General features: G+C 35.0%; 1 protein-coding gene across 1 annotated transcript in view; it reads right to left on the minus strand.

The window, feature by feature from the left end:
- Positions 1–18,878, minus strand: part of LOC148940228 (uncharacterized) — a 37,589-nt gene extending 18,711 nt beyond the window's left edge. The window contains exon 1 of the mRNA XM_089105922.1: positions 18,796–18,878. The gene's annotated coding sequence lies outside the window, so the exon portion shown is untranslated. The remainder of the gene's footprint in view (positions 1–18,795) is intronic.
- Positions 18,879–22,091: the final 3,213 nt, after the last annotated feature.

A 22,091-nucleotide genomic window follows, 5' to 3' on the forward strand; every position in this document is an offset into this window, starting at 1 on the left:
CTTCTATAAAAACCTTATATGCCCCCAGGGCATAACTTAAAACCCTTGCCCTGAGGGCTGTGGGGGGTATCCTCCTCAAAAACATAGTTTCTATTTGAAAATCAACTACGCTGAACCAAATGGCTATCTCAAAATCTTGATTATGTGTGTTTGGGGGAATGATGGGCGTGGGGAGGGGGGTTAGTTGCCCTCCAATCACTTTCTACTTTAAAAAGGGCACTATGCCTTTGAATTTCCAATCGAATGAGCCTTTTTTGAAGTTTCTAAGACAACGCCTTCTATAAAAACCTTATATGCCACGAGGGCATCACGTAAAACCCTTGCCCTGATGGTTGTGGGGGAGTGTCCTCCTCAAAAACATATTTTCCATCTGGAAATAAACTACGCTGAACAAAATGGCTATCACAAAATTTTGATTGGATGTGCTTGGGGGAATAATGGGAGCGAGGGGGGGGGGGGCTGGCTGCCCTCCAATCACTTTTGACTATTAAAAAGGGCACTAGCCCTTTGAATTTCCAATCAAATGAGCCCCTTTTGAAGTTTCTACGACAACACCTTCTATAAAAACCTTATATACCCCCAGGGCATACCTTAAAACCCTTGCCTGAGGGTTGTGGGGGATATCCTCCTCAAAAACATAGTTTCTATTTGGAAATCAACTACGCTGAACCAAATGGCTATCTCAAAATCTTGATTATGTGTGTTTGGGGGAATGATGGGCGTGGGGTGGGGGGGATAGTTGCCCTCCAATCACTTTCTACTTTAAAAAGGGCACTATGCCTTTGAATTTCCAATCGAATGAGCCTTTTTTGAAGTTTCTAAGACAACGCCTTCTATAAAAACCTTATATGCCACGAGGGCATCACGTAAAACCCTTGCCCTGATGGTTGTGGGGGAGTGTCCTCCTCAAAAACATATTTTCCATCTGGAAATAAACTACGCTGAACAAAATGGCTATCACAAAATTTTGATTGGATGTGCTTGGGGGAATAATGGGAGCGAGGGGGGGGGGGCTGGCTGCCCTCCAATCACTTTTGACTATTAAAAAGGGCACTAGCTCTTTGAATATCCAATCAAATGAGCCCCTTTTGAAGTTTCTACGACAACACTTTTTATAAAAACCTTCTATATCCCCAGGGCATAACTTAAAACCCTTGCCCTGAGGGTTGTGGGGGAGTGTCCTCCTCAAAAACATATTTTCTATCTAGAAATCAGCTACGCTTAACATAATGGCTATCTCAAAATTTTGATTGGATGTGTTTTTGGGGGAATGATGGGCCTGGGGGGGGGGGCTAGTTGCCCTCTAATCACTTTCGACTATTAAAAAGGGCACTAGCCCTTTGAACTTCAAATCGAAGGAGCCTTTTTTGAAGTTTCTACGACAACGCCTTCTATAAGAACCTTATATGCCCCCAGGACATAACTTAAAACCCTTGCCCTGGGGGTTATGTGGGAGTTTCCTCCTCAAAAATATATTTCTATCTGGAAAACAACTACGCTGAACAAAATGGCTATCTCAAAATTTTTATTGGATATGTTTGGGGGAATGATGGGCGTGTGGGGGGAGGGGCTAGTTTCATTCCAATCACTTTCGACTATTAAACAGGGCACTAGCCCTTTGAATTTTCAATGGAATGAGTCTGTTTTGAAGTGTCTACGACAACGCCTTCTATAAAATACTTATATGCCCCCAGGGCATAACTTATAACCCTTGCCCTGAGGGTTGTGAGGAAGCGTCCTCCTCAAGAACATATTTCTATCCGGAAATCAACTACGCTGAACAAAATGGCTATCTCAAAATTTTTATTGGATGTGTTTGGGGGAATGATGGGCGTGTAGGGGGGGGCCTAGTTGCCCTCTAGTCACTTTCAACTATTAAAAAGAGCACTAGCTCTGTGAATTTCGAATCGAATAAACCATTTTTGTAAGCTTCTGCTACAACGCCTTCTTTAATAACCATATATACCCCCATGGCGTAACTTAAAACCCTTGCCCCGTTGTTTGCGGGAGAGTATCCTTCTCAAAAACATATTTTATGACTAGAAATCAACTACGCTTAACATAATGGCTATCTCAAAATTTTGATTGGATGTGTTTTTGGGGGACTGATGGGCGTGGGGGGGGGGGCTAGTTGCCCTCTAATCACTTTCGACTATTAAAAAGGGCACTAGCCCTTTGAACTTCCAATCGAAGGAGCCTTTTTTGAAGTTTCTACGACAACGCCTTCTATAAAAACCTTATATGTCCCCAGGACATAACTTAAAACCCTTGCCCTGGGGGTTATGTGGGAGTTTCCTCCTCAAAAATATATTTCTATCTGGAAACCAACTACGCTGAACAAAATGGCTATCTCAAAATTTTTATTGGATATGTTTGGGGGAATGATGGGCGGGTGGGGGAGGGGCTAGTTTCATTCCAATCACTTTCGACTATTAAAAAGGGCACTAGCCCTTTGAATTTTCAATCGAATGAGACTGTTTTGAAGTGTCTACGACAACGCCTTCTATAAAATACTTATATGCCCCCAGGGCATAACTTATAACCCTTGCCCTGAGGGTTGTGAGGAAGCGTCCTCCTCAAGAACATATTTCTATCCGGAAATCAACTACGCTGAACAAAATGGCTATCTCAAAATTTTTATTGGATGTGTTTGGGGGAATGATGGGCGTGTAGGGGGGGGGGCCTAGTTTCCCTCCAATCACTTTCGACTATTAAAAAGGGCACTAGCCCTTTGAATTTCCAATCGAATGAGCCTGTTTGTAAGTTTCTACGACGACACCTTCTATAAGAATATTATATAACCCCAGGGCAAAACTTAAAACCCTTGCCTTGAGGGTTGTGGGGGAGTGTCCTCCTCGAAAACATATTTTCTATCTGGAAATCAACTACGCTGAACAAAATGGATGTCACAAAATTTAGATTGGATGTGTTTGGGGGAATGACGGGCGTGGGGGTGGGGGGCTAGTTGCCTTCCATTAACTTTCGACTATTAAAAAGGGCACTAGCCCTTTGAATTTCCAATCGAATGAATCGGTTTTGAAGTTTTTACAACAACACCTTCTATAAAAACCTTATATGTCCCCAGAGCATAACTTAAACCCTTGCGCTGAGGGTTGTGGGGGAGTGTCTTCCTCAAAAACATATTTCTATCTGGAAATCAACTACGCTTAACAAAATGGCTATCTCAAAATGTTGATTGGGTGTGTTTGGGGGACTGTTGGGCGTGGGAGGGGGGCCGCTTGCCCTCTAATCGCTTTCGATTATTAAAAAGGGCACTAGTCCTTTGAATTTCCAATCGAATGAGCCTGTTTTGAAGTTTTTACGACAACGCATTCTATAAAAACCTTATATGCCCCCAGGGTATAACTTAAAACCCTTGCCCTGCGGGTTGTGGGGGAGTGTCCTCCTCAAAAACATATTTTCTATCTGGAAATCAACTACGCTGAACAAAATGGCTATCTCAAAATTTTGATTGGATGGGATTTGGGGAATGATGGGTGGGGGGGGGGTAGCTAGTTGCCCTCTAATCACTTTCGACTATTAAAAAGGGCACTAGCCACTCCAATTTCCAATCGAATGAGCCCTTTTCGAAGTTTCTACGACAACTCCTTCGATAAGAAGTGCCCGGGTATGGAGAAAAAAAAGCACATTGTGGCCACATTGTTCTTTACTTAGGCAGCAGGGAAATCTGGCGCCCCCTTCATAGAAATGTCCCTTCCCCCATGAAAATATCTTCCGTGGAAAGATCCTCCCCCGTAACCCCTACTCTGACCCTGACCCCCCACTAGAAAATAATTCTCCTGAAAACGCCTGTATACTTCCCAATAACCAATACTATATGTAAACAATGGGCAAAGTTTATAACTTGCAGCCCTTCCCCCGGGAACAGTGGGGGATTAAGTCATCCTCAAAGACATAAGTATAGTCCTTCTATTGAATTCTAAGGGCCCTCCGTACCAAACAGGTTTTTCTGGTAGGTAAAGATTTCTACAGGTCATTACACCTTTCAAAGAGACGGGTTTTCTATTGTGACATCGATTTTTTGAAAGTCAAACTCATGGATACATGTTTATTTTTTTTTTTTTAAACTGGCATTTTTTCAATGAAGTCCATAGCACTTTGCAGAAACCCGTGAATGTAGGACTGAAAGTCCAATTACTAATCAAATTAGTGTGACCGCCATTTTTGATCTGGTTAAGTGGGTATAATCTGGTTTGGTTTGTTATTGCGAGAGGATTGCTCAATTTACATCTTAGTATTAACTGAGCAATGACTAAAGGAACATTTGAAGGTGGAGAAAAAAAAGGGGTAATTAGCGATTGGATAATTTTAACAAGAAATGACCGAAAAGTGTTTTGGTTTGCACAGTGTTGTCAATTTTAAATAGTTTAGAAATAAAAAATTAACAAGAAATGGCTGAAAAGTGTTTTGAGGGAGTTGAGTTGCACGAGGGTTCAGTTACATGCGGATTCAGTTACACGGGGATTAGTTAGATGGGGTCGAGTAGCACGGAGGTTCAGTTGTACAGGGTTTCGGTTATACAGGGGTTCAGTTACATGGGGGAGTTCAGTTGTACGGGGTTTCGGTTATACAGGGGTTCAGTTACATGGGGGGTTCAGTTATTTTTTCTGATTTTGTGTGTTTTCGCAAGAAAATAACTGGTCTTTTAGAAAACTTAGCCATAGCTACCTGAAACTCTGCATAAATATCTTCATTTTTAATCTAATTACATAGCTATTTGCAAAAAAGGGGTAATTAGTGAGTGGAAATTTTTTTAATGCATTTACAATCGGAGATGTTTGATTAACCTTTGCAAAAAAAGGGGTAATGGGATTTGTGAATGGGAGGAGATGCCATGATTATGTACTGTATAATACACTAGTGATTTTTTGGAGCTTTTTGTCTATTGAACGAGAAAATGACTGAAAAGTGTTTTGAGGGAGATGGGTTGCATGGAGGGTTGAGTTGCATGAGAGTTCAGTTAAAGGGGGTACAGTTACCCGGGCGATTCGGGTATACAGGGGTTCAGTTACAAGCGGGTGCATCGACAGGGGGGGGGAGTCAACTGGGGATTGAGTTCCACGAGAGTACGAGAAAATGACTGAAAAGTGTTTTGAAGGAGATAGGTTGCATGGAGGGTTGAGTTGCATGGGAGTTCAGTTAAAGGGGGTACAGTTGCAAGGGGGTTTCGGTTATACAGAGGTTCAGTTACAAGGGGGTTCAGTTGCACGGGGGTTGAGTTAAATGGGGATTGAGTTCCACGAGAGTAGTGCTTTGTCGTGGTTTAGCTTGTCACAGTTTTAAAAGAGCTTTACGGGGATTGAGAGAGTCAGTTGCATAATTCCGTGTGATTTTTCTTTTCTTGATGGTCATTAAAAACGAAATTTTTGTGTTAAATAAGTAGTTTTTGTATCTTTTAAAAGAGCTTTAAGGTGTTTGAGAGACTCAGTTGCCTGATTCCGTGTGGTTTTTCTTCACTTGGTGGTAATTAAAAACGAAATTTTTGTGTTAAATAAGTAGTTTTTGTATCTTTTAAAAGATCTTTAAGGGGTTTGAGAGACTCAGTTGACTTATTACGTGTGGTTTTTCTTCACTTGGTGGTCATTAAAAACGAAATTTTTTTGTTAAATAAGTAGTTTTTGTATCTTTTAAAAGAGCTTTACAGGGTTTGAGAGACTCAGTTGCCTGATTCCGTGTGGTTTTACTTTACTTGGTGGTCATTAAAAACGAAATTTTTGTGTTAAATCAGTAGTTTTTGTATCTTTTAAAAGAGCTTTAAGGGGTTTGAGAGACTCAGTTGCCTGATTCCGTGTGGTGGTTATACAGGGGTTCAGTTACAAGGGGGTTCAGCTGCACGGGGGTTGAGTTATATGGGGATTGAGTTCCACGAGAGTACGAGAAAATGACTGAAAAGTGTTTTGAAGGAGATGGGTTGCATGGAGGGTTGAGTTGCATGGGAGTTCAGTTAAAGGGGGTACAGTTGCACGGGGGTTTCGGTTATACAGAGGTTCAGTTACAAGGGGGTTCAGTTGCACGGGGTTGAGTTAAATAGGGATTGAGTTCCATGAGAGTAGTGCTTTGTCGTGGTTTAGCTTGTCACAGTTTTAAAAGAGCTTTACGGGGATTGAGAGACTCAGTTGCCTAATTCCGTGTGATTTTTCTTTACTTGATGGTCATTAAAAACGAAATTTTTGTGTTAATTCAGTAGTTTTTGTATCTTTTAAAAGAGCTTTACGGGGATTGAGAGACTCAGTTTCCTGATTCCGTGTGGTTTTTATTTAATTTGATGTAAATAAAAAAGAAATTTTTGTGTTATATCCTTATGTTTTTTATATTTTAAAATAGATTTAAAGGGTTTGAGAGACTCAGTTGCCTAACTCCGTGTGGTTTTCCTTGACTTGGTGGTCATTAAAAACTAAATTTTTGTGTTAAATCAGTAGTTTTTGTATCTTTTAAAAGAGCTTTAAGGGGTTTGAGAGACTCAATTGCCAGATTCCGTGTAGTTTTTCTTTACTTGGTGCTCATTAAAAATAAAATTTTTGTTTTAAATAATTATTTTTGTTATCTTTTATAAGAGCTTTAAGGGGGTTTAGAGACTCAGTTGCCTGATTCCGTGTGGTTTTTCTTTACTTGGTGGTCATTAAAAACGAAATTTTTGTGTTAAATAAGTAGTTTTTGTATCTTTTAAAAGAGCTTTACGGGGATTGAGAGACTCAGTTGCCTGAGTCCGTGTGGTTATTCTTTACTTGGTGGTCATTAAAAAAGAAATTTTTGTGTTAAATAAGTAGATTTTGTATCTTTTAATAGATATTTAATGGTTTTGAGAGACTCAGTTGACTGATTCCGTGTAGATTTTTCTTTACTTGATGGTCATTTGTTGTATCTTTTAAAAGAGCTTTACGGAGATTGAGAGACTCAGTTGCCGGATTCCGGGTGGTTTTTCTTTACTTGGTGGTCATTAAAAACGAAATTTTTGTGTTAAATAAGTAGATTTTGTATCTTTTAAAAGAGCTTTACGGGGATTGAGAGACTCTGTTGCCTGATTCCATGTGGTTTTTCTTTACTTGGTGCTCATTAAAAACGAAATTTTTTTGTTAAATAAGTAGTTTTTTTATCTTTTAAAAGAGCTTTACGGGGATTGAGAGACTCAGTTGCCGGATTCCGTGTGATTTTTCTTCTTTTCAGTAAAGACACTCGATATCCTAAAAGTGTTTAATTCAAACTTTTTTAAAACTTCGAAATTTTTCAACTTTATTTATTTTTTTCTTTTTGTACATAACTTAAAATGTCAAAATATGCTTACAGTTCTAACAATTGCGCTCTATGAATGGTCAGAGACACGATGTGACTTTCCCACTGGTATTTTATGACCGGTTATTGACACTACCTAATCTATTGCATGTATTAAATCAGTATTTTTTACGCAATGGAACGATAAACACATAAGTCATATCTTTAAAAAAAAGTGAAGATGGAGCATTTTAATAAAGTGTGTTTACATAAAAAGGTTATTGTAGCATTGAATGCTGACAAAGAAAAGCATTTAAACTTTGAAACAAGTACAGGTGGTAGCACTATTGGAAATGTATGCATGTATTGTCATGACAGTAAGGAATTAAATTTCTTTGGAATACCGAAAAAATTCAACTCTTATGTTGGTGGTTATGCGAGATTGAGATCTCCAGAGATGATTGCACTCAAAGAGAATGCCAACATAAAAATAATCATTGATGATAGAGGACAACTCCTTGCTACTGCTGCAGGTAACACATTACCTACTGATATATCCAATCGTCACCTTTCGGGTATTAGCATTCAACGGAAGATCAATAAGATAAAGGCCTACTCTTCTACTAATATCGTAAACCATATCTTGTCTACGTGCCGAAACTGTTACCTGTGTAAAAATAATGTGATAATAGACAGTGAAATTGCCAGAAAAATAAAAAGGGCATTGTCAGAAAATATAACGATGGAATATAAAGATGAATCGATGAAAAACAAAGCACCAGCAAACGTTACTGCCATAGATCAAACAGTCATTGAACCAAATAATACCAAAGACGAAAAGCATATTGAGCCTGTTGATGAGACACCAGTAAAAAATGTTGTATGACTCAAAATGGAATAATGATTATTCTACTGATTACGAACTAAGAGAAGACAATAATTATAATATCAAGAGAGAACATGGTGAACTATTTTATGGAACAGATTCAAAATGTCCAAAGTTAATCATTGATATTAATAATGTAACATAATATATTTTTTGTATTAATATTCTACATAGCATTATTTCATTAAAAATATATTATGCATTACATTGTTATGTGTTCATTATTTTTAGAGTAAGCTAGCATATCAAACGTTTAGAATGTCTAATAAAACGTCGGAGATGTAAGGCAAGGATTTTGCATACATCTATTGTCAGACACATGGGAACAAATTCTTTCATGAATTCGCCTCCTGGATAAATAAAAAAAGACATTTCATTCAAGAAATTATGACGAAACTCTAAGTAAGCAACAAACTCTTTCTTGAAGTTACCTCATGGATACACAATGCAGACATTTCATTTAAGAAATTATCAAAAATTGTAAGTAAGTAGCAAATTCTTTCAAAAATAAGAAAATACGTTTAAGCAATAAATATATTTAAGCTTAACCGGTCCTTATTCTGTAGAATAGTTTTATTCATTTCATTAAATTATGAAGAAATTGTAAGTAAGTAACAATAGCTTTCTTGAATTCGCTTCCTGGACACAATACATATATTTAATTCAAGAAATCATAATAAAATCGCAAGTAAGTAATAAAGTATTTATTGTTTTCACCTATTGGACGCGCAATACTGAAATTTCATTCTTGAAATTATGAAGGAATTGTAAATAGTTAACACACTCATGTTATCTCATGGATACACAATGCAGAAATTTCATTTAAGAAATTATCAAAAATTTTAAGTAAGTAGCAAATTCTGTCTTGAATTCGCCTCCTGGGCTAATAAAAAATACAGTTCATTAAAGAAATTATGAAAAAATTGTAAGTAAGTAGCAAATTCTTTCTTGAATTCACCTACTGGATAAACAAGAAAGAAATTTCTTTCGAGAAATTATGAAAAAATTCCAAGTAAGTAACAAACTCTTTATTTTTTTCATGACTTAGATACAATATGTAGAAATTTAATTCAAGAAATTATTAAAACATTCTCAGTAAGTAGATAGTTCGGAATATATGACAACAAATTTGAAAAAAAACAGGTATTAACAATTGGTAATTGATGAAAAAAAAAACAATTTCTTTATTTTATCACTAAATTTGATGAAACAAAAATACATTTAATTAGTTAGCAAAAGTCCATCTATGTAAGTAAGTAACAAAATCTTTAATTTTTAACCTCTTGGATATACATTACAGATACTTCATTCAAGAAATTATGAAAAACCCGCAAGTAAGTAACTTTTTTTCTCTTTATCAAAAACAATTTTCACTTAGCTACACGATGTAGAAATTTAATTCAAGAAATTAGGAAAAAAATCTCAGTAAGTAACAATTTATTTCTTGAATTCAACTCATGGATACACAATACGGAAATTTAATTCAAGAATTTCATGACTTAGATACACGATGTAGAAATTTGATTCAAGAAATTATGAAAAAATTCTCAGTAAGTAACAATTTCTTTCTTGAAGTCATCTCTTAGCTACACGATGTAGAAATTTAATTCAAGAAATTATGAAAAATTCTCAGTAAGTAACAATTTCTTTCTTGAAGTCAACTCTTGAATACACACAATACGGAATTTTCATTCAAGAAATTATAAAAAATATATGTAAGTAAGTAACAAGCTCTTCATTGATTTCACCTCTTGAATATACAGTACAGATACTTAATTCAAGAAACGTGATTAAACACGTTTTGAAACTACATGCTATTTGTATGCCTTTTCTTGGCACCTTTCCAAACGAGCGGGGAGTCCCCACTGGGTCCTACACATTGCAAAAAAGTGAGCAGTACGAAAACTCCACGTTTTCAACCAGACTGGTTTTTTAGGGAGCAATCCAGAGAGATATGCAAAGTCATCATCGCTTTATTTAATTTTTTTAAGGTTCATTAAGCCGAGGTTACGTGCGCGCCCGAAACTTCGTCTAAATGAACCTTAAAAAAATGAAATAAAGCTATGTCGACTTTGCATATCTCTCCTGATTGGTCCCTAAAAACCAGTCTGGTTGAAAACGTGGAGTTTTCGTACTGCTCACTTTTTTGCAATGTGTAGGAACCAGTGGGGAATCCCCGGTCGTTTGGAAAGGTGCCAAGCAAAGGCATACAAATAACATGTAGTTTCAAAACGTGTTTAATCAAGTTTCTTGAATGAAGTATCTGTACTGTATATTCAAGAGGTGAAATCAATAAAGAGCTTGTTACTTACTTACAAATATTTTTTATAATTTATTGACTGAAATTTCCGTATTTTATGTATACACGAGTTGACTTCAAGAAATAAATTGTTACTTACTGAGAATTTTTTCATAATTTCTTGAATTAAATTTCTACATCGCGTATCCAAGAGATGACTTCAAGACAGAAATTGTTACTTACTGAGAATTTTTTCATAATTTCTTGAATCAAATTTCTACATCGTGTATCTAAGTCATGAAATTCTTGAATGAAATTTCCGTATTGTGTATCCATGAGTTGACTTCAATAAAGAAATTGTTACTTACTTATAATTTTTTACCAATTTATCGAATTAAATTTATAAATCGTATAGCTAAGTAACAATTGTTTTTTATAAAGAGAAAAAAAAAAGTTACCTACTTGAGGGATTTTAATAATTTATAGAATGAAGTATATGTACTGTATATCAAAGAGTTGAAAACAAAAAGGGTTTGTTACTTACACTTAAAAATATTTTTATAATTTCTTGAATGCAGTTTCCGTATTGTGTATCCATGAGTTGACTTCAAGAAAGAAATTGTTTTTTTTTCATAATTTCCTAAAATAAATTTCTGTATTGTGCATCCAAGAGTAGATTTCAAGAAAGAAATTGTTACTTACTGAGAATTTTTTCATAATTTCTTGAATTAAATTTCTACATCGTGTATCTAAGTCATGAAAACAATAAAGAGTTTGTTACTTACTTGGAATTTTGTCATAATTTCTCGAACGAAATTTCTTTCTTGTTTATCCAGCAGGTGAATTCAAGAAAGAATTTGCTACTTACTTACAATTTTTTCATAATTTCTTTAATGAACTGTCTTTTTTATTAACCCAGGGGGCGAATTCAAGAAATAATTTGCTACTTACTTACAATTTTTGATAATTCCTTAAAGGAAATTTCTTCAATGTGTATCCATGAGGTAACATGAGTATTTTACCTATTTAGAATTCCTTCATAATTTATTTAATGAAATTTCAGTATTGTGTCTCCAATAGGTGAAAACAATAAAGACTTTATTACTTACTTGCGATTTTATTATGATTTCTTTAATTAAACATATGTATTTTGTCAAAGAAGATAAATCAAGAAATATGTTTTTACTTACTTAAAATTTATTCATAATTTAATGATATGATTAAAACTATTCTAAAGAATAAGGACCGGTTAAGCTTATATATATTTATTGATTAAACGTATTATCATATTTTTTAAAGAATTTGCTACTAATTTAAAATTTTTGATAGTTCCTTAAATCAAATGTCTGCATTGTGTATCCATGAGGTAACTTCAAGAAAGAGTTTGTTGCTTACTTAGAGTTTCGTCATAATTTCTTGAATGAAATGTTTTTTTTATTTATCCAGGAGGCGAATTCATGAAAGAATTTGTTCCCATGTGTCTGACAATAGATGTATGCAAAATCCTTTTCTTACATCTCCGACGTTTTATTAGACATTCTAAACGTTTGATATGCTAGCTTACTCTAAAAATAATGAACACATAACAATGTAATGCATAATATATTTTTAATGAAATAATGCTATGTAGAATATTAAAACAAAAAATTTATTATGATACATTATTAATATAAATGATCAACTTTTGACATTTTGAATCTGTTACATAAATTAGTTCACCATGTTCTCTGTTGATATTGTAGTTATTGTCTTCTCTTAGTTCGTTATCAGTAGAATAATCATTATCCCGTTTTGAGTCATACACAATTTTTACTGGTGTCTCATCAACAGGCTCAATTTGCTTTTCGTCTTTTGTATTATTTGTTTAATTGACTGTTTGACCAATGTCAGTAAAATTTGCTGGTGATTTGTTTTTAATCGATTCATATTTATATTCCATAGTTATATTTTCTGACAATGCCCTTTTTATTTTTCTGTAAATTTCACTGTATATTAACACATTATTTTTACAAAGGTAACAGTTTCGGCAAGTAGACAAGATATGGTTTAAGATATTAGTAGGAGAGTAGGCCTTTTTTTTATTGATCTTCAGTTGAATGCTAATACCTGACAGGTGACGATTGGATGTATCAGTAGCTATTGTGTTACCTGCAATAGTAGCAAGGAGTTGTCCTCTATTATCAATGATTATTTTTATGTTGCCATTCTCTTTGAGTGCAATCATCTCTGGAGATCTCAATCTCGCATAACCACCAAAATAAAAGTTGAATTTTTTCGGTATTCCAAAGAAATTTAATTCCTTACTGTCATTACAATGCATGCATACATTTCCAATAGTGTTACCACCTGTACTTGTTTCAAAGTTTAAATATTTCTCTTTGTCGGCATTCAATGCTGCAATAACCCTGTTATGTAAACACACTTTATTAAAATGCTCCATCTTCACTTTTTTTTAAGATATGACTTATGTGTTTATCGTTCCACTGCGTAAAAAATACTGATTTAATACATGCAATAGATTAGGTAGTGTCAATAACCGGTCATAAAATTCCAGTGGGAAAGTCACATCGTGTCTCTGACCAATCAAAGAGCGCAATTGTTAGAACTGTAAGCATATTTTGACATTTTAAGTTATGTACAGAAAGAAAAAATAAATAAAGTTGAAAAATTTTGAAGTTTTAAAAAAATTTGAATTAAACACTTTTAGTATATTGAATGTCTTTAATGAAAAGAAGAAAAATCATACGGAATCCGGCAACTGAGTCTCTCAGTCCCCGTAAAGTTCTTTTAAAAGATACAAAAACTACTTATTTATCACAAAAATTTCGTTTTTAATGACAACCAAGTAAAGAAAAACCACTCGGAATCAGGCAACAGAGTCTCTCAATCCCCGTAAAGCTCTTTTAAAATATACAAAAACTACTAATTTAACAAACAAATTTCGTTTTTTATGACCACCAACTTAAGAAAAACCACCCGGAATCCGGCAACTGAGTCTCTCAATCTCCGTAAAGCTCTTTTAAAAGATACAACAAATGACCACCAAGTAAAGAAAAAACTACACGGAATCAGGCAACTGAGTCTCTCAAACCCATTAAATCACAATTAAAAGATACAAAAACTACTTATTTAACACAAAAATTTCATTATTAATGACCACCAAGTAAATAAAAACCACACGGAATTTGGCAACTGAGTCTCTCAAACCCCGTAAAGATATTTTAAAATATAAAAAAACGACTTATTTAACAAAAAAATTACGTTTTCAATGACCACCAAGTGAAGAGAAAACCACACAGAATTAGGCAACTGAGTCTCTCAAACCCCGTAAAGCTCTTTTAAAAGATACAAAAACTACTTATTTAACACAAAAATTTCGTTTTTAATGACCACCAAGTAAAGAAAAACCACACGGAAGCAGGCAACTGAGTCTCTCAAACCCCTTAAAGCTATTTTAAAAGATACAAAAACTACTGATTTAACACAAAAATTTCGTTTTTAATGACCACCAAGTAAAGTAAAACCACACGGAATTAGGCAACTGAGTCTCTCAAACCCCGTAAAGCTCTTTTAAAAGATACAAAAACTACTTATTTAACACAAAAATTTCGTTTTTAATGACCACCAAGTGAAGAAAAACAACACGGAATCAGGCAACTGAGTCTCTCAAGCCCCTTAAAGCTCTTTTAAAAGATACAAAAACTACTTTTTTAACAGAAAAATTTCGTTTTTAATGACCACCAAGTGAAGAAAAACCACACGGAATCCGTCGACTGAGTCTCTCAATCTCCTTAAACTTTTTTTAAAAGTTACAATAACTACTTATTTAACACAAAAATTTCGTTTTTAATGACCATCACGTAAAGAGAAATCACTCGGAATTATGCAACTGACTCTCTCAATCTCCTTCAAGCTCTTTTAAAAGTGTGACAAGCTAAACCAGGACAAAGCACTACTCTCGTGGAACTCAATCCCCATTTAACTCAACCCCCGTGCAACTGAACCCCCTTGTAACTGAACCTCTGTATAACCGAAACCCCCGTGTAACTGTACCCCCTTTAACTGAACTCTCATGCAACTCAACCCTCCATGCAACCCATCTCCCTCAAAACACTTTTCAGTCATTTTCTCGTACTCTCGTGGAACTCAATCCCCATTTAACTCAACCCCCCTGTAACTGAACCCCCTTGTAACTGAACCCCTGTATACCCGAACCCCCCGGGTAACTGTACCCCCTGGAACTGAACTCTCCTGCACCTCAACCCACCATGCAACCCAACTCCCACAAAACACTTTTCAGTCATTTTCTCGTTAAATTGACAATACGCTCCAAAACATCACTTGTGTATTATACAGTACATAATCATGGCATCTCCTCCAATTCACAAATCCCATTACCCCTTTTTTGCAAAGGTTAATCAAACATCTCCGATTGTAAATGCATTAAAAAATTTTCCACTCACTAATTACCCCTTTTTTGCAAATAGCTCTGTAATTAGATTAAAAATGAAGATATTTATGCAGAGTTTCAGGTAGCTATGGCTAAGTTTGCTAAAAGACCAGTTATTTTCTTGCGAAAACACACAAAATCAGAAAAAATAACTGAACCCCCCATGTAACTGAACCCCTGTATAACCGAAACCCCGTACCACTGAACTCCCCCATGTAACTAAACCCCTGTATAACCGAAACCCTGTACAACTGAACCTCCGTGCTACTCGACCCCATTTAACTAATCCCCGTGTTACTGAATCCACATGTAACTTAACCCTCGTGCAACTCAACTCCCTCAAAACACTTTTCAGCCATTTCTTGTTAATTATTTTATTTCTAAACTATTTAAAATTGACAACACTGAGCAAACCAAAACACTTTTCGGTCATTTCTTGTTAAAATTATCCATTCGCTAATTACCCCTTTTTTTCTCCACCTTCAAATGTTCCTTAAGTCATTGCTCAGTTAACACTAAGATGTAAATTGAGTAATCCTCTCGCAATAACAAACCAAACCAGATTATACCCACTTAACCAGATCAAAAATGGCGGTCACACTAATTTGATTAGCAATTGGACTTTCAGTCCTACATTCACGGGTTTCTGCAAAGTTCTATGTAATTAATTTAGAAAATACCATTTTAAAAAAAAAATAAATAAACATGTATTCATGAGTTTCACTTCCAAAAAATCGATTTAAAGATATAAAACCCTTCTCTGAAAGGTGTAATGACATGTAGAAATAAATACCTACCAGAAAAAACCTGATTGGTAGGAAGGCGCCTTAGCATTCAATAGAAGGACTATACTGACATATTAATGACTTACATATCATAATATTAGTAACTAATTACTAATTAACTAATTACTAAATAGCTAATTACCGTTATTAGTAACGGTATATTAGTAATATACCGTAAGTAACTAATCCTATTAAGTAATTAAATAAAAAAACAGTTTATTTTTAACTGAAAGTAAGGAGGAGCTTGAAACCACTATAATAGGGTTCTCTGATACGCTGAATCTGATGGTGTGATTTTCATTAAAGTTCTATTACTTTTAGGGGTTGTTTCGAAAATAGGGCAAATTTTCTCAGGCGCTTAACTTTTGAGAGGTAAGACTAAACTTATATATTTCAAATCAGCATAAAAATCTGATTCTTCTGATGTATCTATTGGTATCAAAATTCAGTTTTTTAGAGTTTCGGCTACTATTGAGCCGGGTCGCTCCATACTTACAGTTCGTTAACACGAACTGTTTGACAATAGTTCACGGTGAATGGATAAGACCTGAAACTAGTGAATCAAAATCTTATCCTGTTGGTACAAGTTACAGCTGCAGGGGTGTTTCAAAAACGATTGTTTCAGAGGGAAAGCATAAAAATTCCGTCCACAATAATTTCTCTTAGTCCGCCACGAACTATTAACCTACATAATTTACCATTTTTCACAAAAAAAAACGTTGCCAAAGGACTTTATTATCATACTAATGACTTACATATCGTAATATTATTACCGTACGTAACTAATCCTATTAAGTAATTAAATAAAAATAACAGTTTTTTTAACTGAAAGTAAGGAGCGACATTACTTTAGCGTAAAGAGCGAGGTGTTGAGGAGGGGACAGCCCCTTTTATGTACGGAATAATTTCTGTTCGTTTTAAGTTTTAATGTCGCTCCTTACTTTCAGTTAAAAAAATTGTTTTTCTATTTAATTTCTGAACGTTTTTGAATTAATGTAGGTTTTAATTTTGGCTCACCGTACAAGAATAATTAAAACGAAATTTGCATATCAATTTTGCTTTTTTATTTTCGTTAAATGACTTTCTCGAAAGTTATCTAATTTTATTTACGAACGTTTTTATTTGTAATAAATATACGTAACTTACGAATTAACTTACGTAACGAACTTCTATATTCATATAATTTTATAACGTATATTGGGGGATTCGCCCCTAGTCTCTACCTCGCTCTTTACGCTAAATTTCAGATTTTGTTCCAATTCTCGACCTCTTAATCACAAAGGCTGTTAATTAGAATAAATCGCTCTTATGAAAGTACTAAAACACCTTAACGTAAAGAGCGAGGTATTGACTAGGGGGCGAACCAAATCATATACGTAACAATTTCTGTTCGTTTTAAGTTTTGATGTTGTTCCTTACTTTCAATTGAAAAACTTTTTTAAAATTAATTTCTGGTCGTTTCTTTAAACAATGGTGGGAAATCCGGCGCCAACTTCATAGCAATGTCTCTTCCTGAATGAAAACTTCCTCCCTGGAAAGATCCTCCTACGTAACCCCCGAAACCCCCTCCCTCCGCCACTACCAGAAAAAATTCGCAGTGAAAACGTCTGTATACTTCCCAACAACCAATACTATATGTAAACTGTAACTATAAAATGTACTATAAGGCAAAGTTCATAACTTGCAGCCCTTCCCTCGGGATTGTGGGGGATTAATCGTTCTCAAAGAAATATATATTATATTTTTCGACCATGCCAAGCAAAATGGCTCTCAAAATTTTTATCGGGTGACTTTGGGAAAAAATGAGTGCGGGAGGGCCTAGTTGCCCTCCATTTCTTTTGGTCACTTAACAAGGGCACTAGAACTTTTAATTTCCGCTCAAATGAGCCCTCTTGCGATATTCTAGGACCACTGGGTCGATACGATAACCCCTGGCAACTAAAAACAACAAATAAACACGCACCCATGATCTTTCTTCTGGCATAAAATACAAAATTCCACTTGTTTGCAGATAGGAGCTTGAAACCTCTACTGTAGGGTTCTCTGATACGTTAAATCTGATGATGTGATCTCCATTAAGGTGCTATGACTTTTAGCGGGTGTTTCCCCCTTTTTTCGAACATAAGGCACATTTTCTCAGGCGTGTAACTTTTGATAGGTATGATTAAACTTGATCAAACTTATATATTTGAAATCACCAAAAAAATTTGATTCTTTTGATGTATCTATTGATTAAAAATTCCGTTTTTTAGAGTTTCGGTTACTATTGAGCCGGGTCGCTCCTTACTTACAGTTCATTACCACGAATTGTTTGACTGGATTTTGCTGGCTTATATCTTGATAGTCTACGATCAGGCTACACCAGGGAAAGTTATCGAAATTATATTTCCCCATCTCTCCCAAAGATTTATATCTGTTTCATTTTACTATTGACCTCTTTTTTTATTTTTTACAGATATATTTTTTCTCCTCTCAAAAGAACGCTATCCCCCTGCTTCTGTAAATGGATTTACAATAACTGAACAAAATTTACTAACAATCCAAAATTCAAACAGGTTTAGAAAAAAAAAACAACAATAAAATAATTTGTTGTTGCTGTTTTCCCCCGCCCTTTGTTCTGAGGAGTACTTTTGACTAAACCTCTAATATGGATGCTGCGCGAACTGCTCGAGCAGAAGAGAGCTGCGTGAGCTGCTCTCTTATTGCAAGACTAATATACGTGTCATATAAAAGGTTATATTTATGTACTTACCTGTGAAGAAGTAGGAGGGGTGGTGGGATTGCTTTAAAAAAGAATTTTTGAAGATCTCCCGCTGAAAAACGTAAAAATGACGACACAAAATTCCTTGTTGATTTTTCAGAGCCCCCGCCCCACCTCCTTAGAAATATTTAAAGGTTACACTTTTTCGGGGGGTGATCTTCATTCACAGATGATATAAGAATCGCTGCACGCATAATAAACATAACTTATAAAATTTTGGTTCAGGGGGGGGGGCTAGTCGTTGCCACGCTTCCATTTAAGAAAGCTTGGATAATTAAAGCGTTGCTTTATATAATAAAAACTTATTAAAACTGTAGATATAAGCATTGCTGCACGCCTATTAATTATGAGTGAAAAAACTCTGGTTGAGGTGGGGGGGGGGGTCGCAGCCCCTATTACATTTAAGATAGCTTGGATAATTAAAATTGTAGCTTAATGACTTACTCAAGTTAAATTAAACGAAATACTGTTTGTGGAAGCAAATGACCTATCCTAGTTATACTACTCGATAACAAATACTACTAAAAAACATACACCGATAAACATTAATATTTGTCCCAGTTTTTTTTAAGTCAAAGTAATTGATTCAACATTTAAACGGTACTATAAAAATCGTTTCACACCATTGAGCATAAAAAATTTAAGCCAACCAAAGCTAATAACCATAAAAATAGCTGCCATCACAATCGAAGGGTTAGCCACTTAAAAAAAAACAACTATATAAGCCACATCGCATGCGGCATGTGCCATGGGAAATTACGACAGGTTTGGTGCAAGAAAATACAGCGCGATGTACGTGTACCTCTGTTTAGCTCAAAGTATGCTATACATGATAGAACAAGGGGCGTACCGTCTTGTACTGTAGGTGATGGAGAGTAAACAGCCCCTCGTTCATAATTGCCAACGAGACAAAATCATCCGATAAGAACATCCGTGTTTCTGATATTGATGAATTGGAATGAAGAGGTTAAATTGTGTATAAACTAGAAAATCGAATGAAAACGAATTTTTACGTATTAAGACCAGGTTCTGATTAGTAATTAATTACACTCAATTGATTAATTCCTTTGCTTTCACTTGCTTACAATAGCTTAAATATCAAAAATTCATGGTATGGGACTATGAGCAGAGCCCTTCCAGGGGGAGCGATTGGGGCTGTTGCCTCAAATGCCGTGGCTTGAGGGGTGCCGCGGCTGGCGAATTGCCCACTTTGATCCAATTTTTCACTTTGATTCTGTTTTTACTTATTTTTGAGTCAAGAGGGGGTGCTGAATTTTTAAAGAAACAGAATTAAAGACTAGAATTTGCACCAAAGGAATTTTAGTTTTACACTTATTCTTGTTCAAGTTTTTTTCTTTTTTTCTGTAGGCACTTCTCAAAAGTTATTAGCCTATCTTTATAATTTGGGAAAAGGGACAATAACACATGAAGTCTCGAGATGGTGATACACATTACATTACCGACTTCAACATGGGATTACAGTCCTCTATCTACAAAACGAATTTTTGTTGTCAATCCGGACACATCAAGGACAATGAAACCCCTTATTATATACTAAATAGTTTCTGTTTATTTTTTGTTTTAAAGTTGCTTTTTACTTTCATTTGTGAAAATTTAATTTGAAATCTGTTAGTTTTCAATAACAAATTCAGGTTTATCTCAAATACGAGGGGGGCTACCACCCCCTCAATTTACAATCTTCGAAAGAAGGTTTGAAGTTATACTTTGTAACAATATGTTATAAAATGGGCTCATTTAGGTGTGTTCATTTTTGAAAAGAATTTCAATTTTTGTTCTCAGCCGTGTTTGTTCTTCAGCCGGTGTGAAAAGTTTTGTTCTCAGCCGTGTTGTGGCGCATAACGACACTATTCAACCGTACGTCGTGGCAATAAAGCGGGGAGGCTAGATAAATAACTTTTCGCAATAAATTGTAACTTGATTCGTTTTCTCAAAATTTCAAAATTCAAAAAAACACACTCAAAATTTTCACTCGATAGCTTTTGTTCCTAATCATTACTTGTTTTTGGCACCACGGAATAAGCAATATAATATTGGGCCTACTATTTTTTTTTTATGGTGGAACTATTTGTAGTAGCAGAGAAAAACACAATAACTTATGCTCTCAGTAAGCAACAGAATATGTTAGAATAAAAGAAACCTAAGCTCATAAATTGATTTCTAGAATGGAGCTATTTCTTACGAGATGGAGAGAAATATGTCAGAAAGTAATCAGAAGACACGTGCAAGGAATGTTTGAACGACTATGTCACGAAGTAATGCATAACCATGGCATAAAATTGAAAAAATGGGGAACTTGTTTAGCCACAATGTTTGGTACTTTTTAGTCGAATCGCTCACCAGAGGGGATTGTTTGCATAGTGTATAGGTAAATTTGTACGAATATGGTTCTTATTCAACTGATGGGCAGTGAGGCTGATAAGTTGACCAGGGCGAGTCTGGTCTCTTTTGGGATTTTTCAGAGACTTATTTACTGTAAAAACTTCTGTTGAATTTCCTTCCAAATTTTCTTTGAATAGCCTTTGTGAATTCCTCCAAAAAATTATGAGTTTTATTATATGTTTATATGTAAACATTTCTTCAGAAATTAAGGGTAGAGGTTGTATCTCGCTGTATGACTTAAATTACATATAAGGGGTATTTTTCCCTGTGTTTAATTTCTGCTGAGAACAACTGTCAACAGAGACAACCGTACCACGAACATTCAAAAAGTTTATGATACTGTATTTTAGCTGTTTGTTAAGTTTAAAGGACTCGACGTGTATTTTTTGCAAAGAGAAGTACAATTTATGTTTATTTATTTCTATTTATATTAATAAAACCCGATTGAATATGAAAATTTGACACACAGAAAAAAGTGCGAAATTCTTTAGTTCCCCCTCCTGCCCCCTCCCGCCAATTTTATTTATTTAAAGGTGCGCAATTGAATGTACACACCTTTCTAAGCTACAGACAGCTCGACTGAGCGACATTTACTGTCTACTACAGACTATGGGTGTGTTTCAACCGGCTCAATTACAGATGACAATTGTTAGCAACAATTTTTTGCGCATCCTAACAGAAGTTAACTGCTAAAGGAAGTACAGCATTAATAAATGAAGTGAAACTATTCTTCTGTTAAATAAGGTAAGGATAGATGTAATTTTTCCTCATCATGACTGTGATCATTTTAGCCTTTTTGTAAGTTTTTTCATAAAATATACCTGAATATATTGTTATATAATTTTATAATTATATAATGTTATACAAGGCAATAATTATATTGTAGCCAATATAACTAATTATACATATTTACTTGCATTTAATATTTAATGAGCCACATTTTCTGAGTAGCTTTTTAAAAACGTATAGAAAGATCTCTAAGGCTTTGCAGATAAAATTTTGTTTCTTTAAGCTGCTTGTAACACTTTTATTTGAACATGGTCACTACGCCGTTTATGCATTCTAGTTTGTTGATGGTAATAAATGTGCAAATAAAATATCCCAAGCTTAAAATCATTTTTCAAACGAACCTAAGGTGAGTTTATCCATCTTATGAAATTGCAAGAATCCCTTTTGAAGATTTTCAGACAGTTTTTTCTTCACTATTGATCGGGTTCTACTTCTCAAATTAGCTAGACAAAAAGTTTCTAGATTGGTTAGAAATGAAAAAAAAACAAGAGGGAGGAATGATCAGTGCTCAACTTCCTGGGACTTTTTGGAATCTTCTTCTTATTTTTATT

The sequence above is a fragment of the Artemia sp. Qi Xiang Cuo genome, chromosome 20 (assembly GCF_049724085.1).
Source record: "Artemia sp. Qi Xiang Cuo chromosome 20, ASM4972408v1, whole genome shotgun sequence".
In the NCBI taxonomy this organism is placed as follows: domain Eukaryota; kingdom Metazoa; phylum Arthropoda; class Branchiopoda; order Anostraca; family Artemiidae; genus Artemia; species Artemia sp. Qi Xiang Cuo.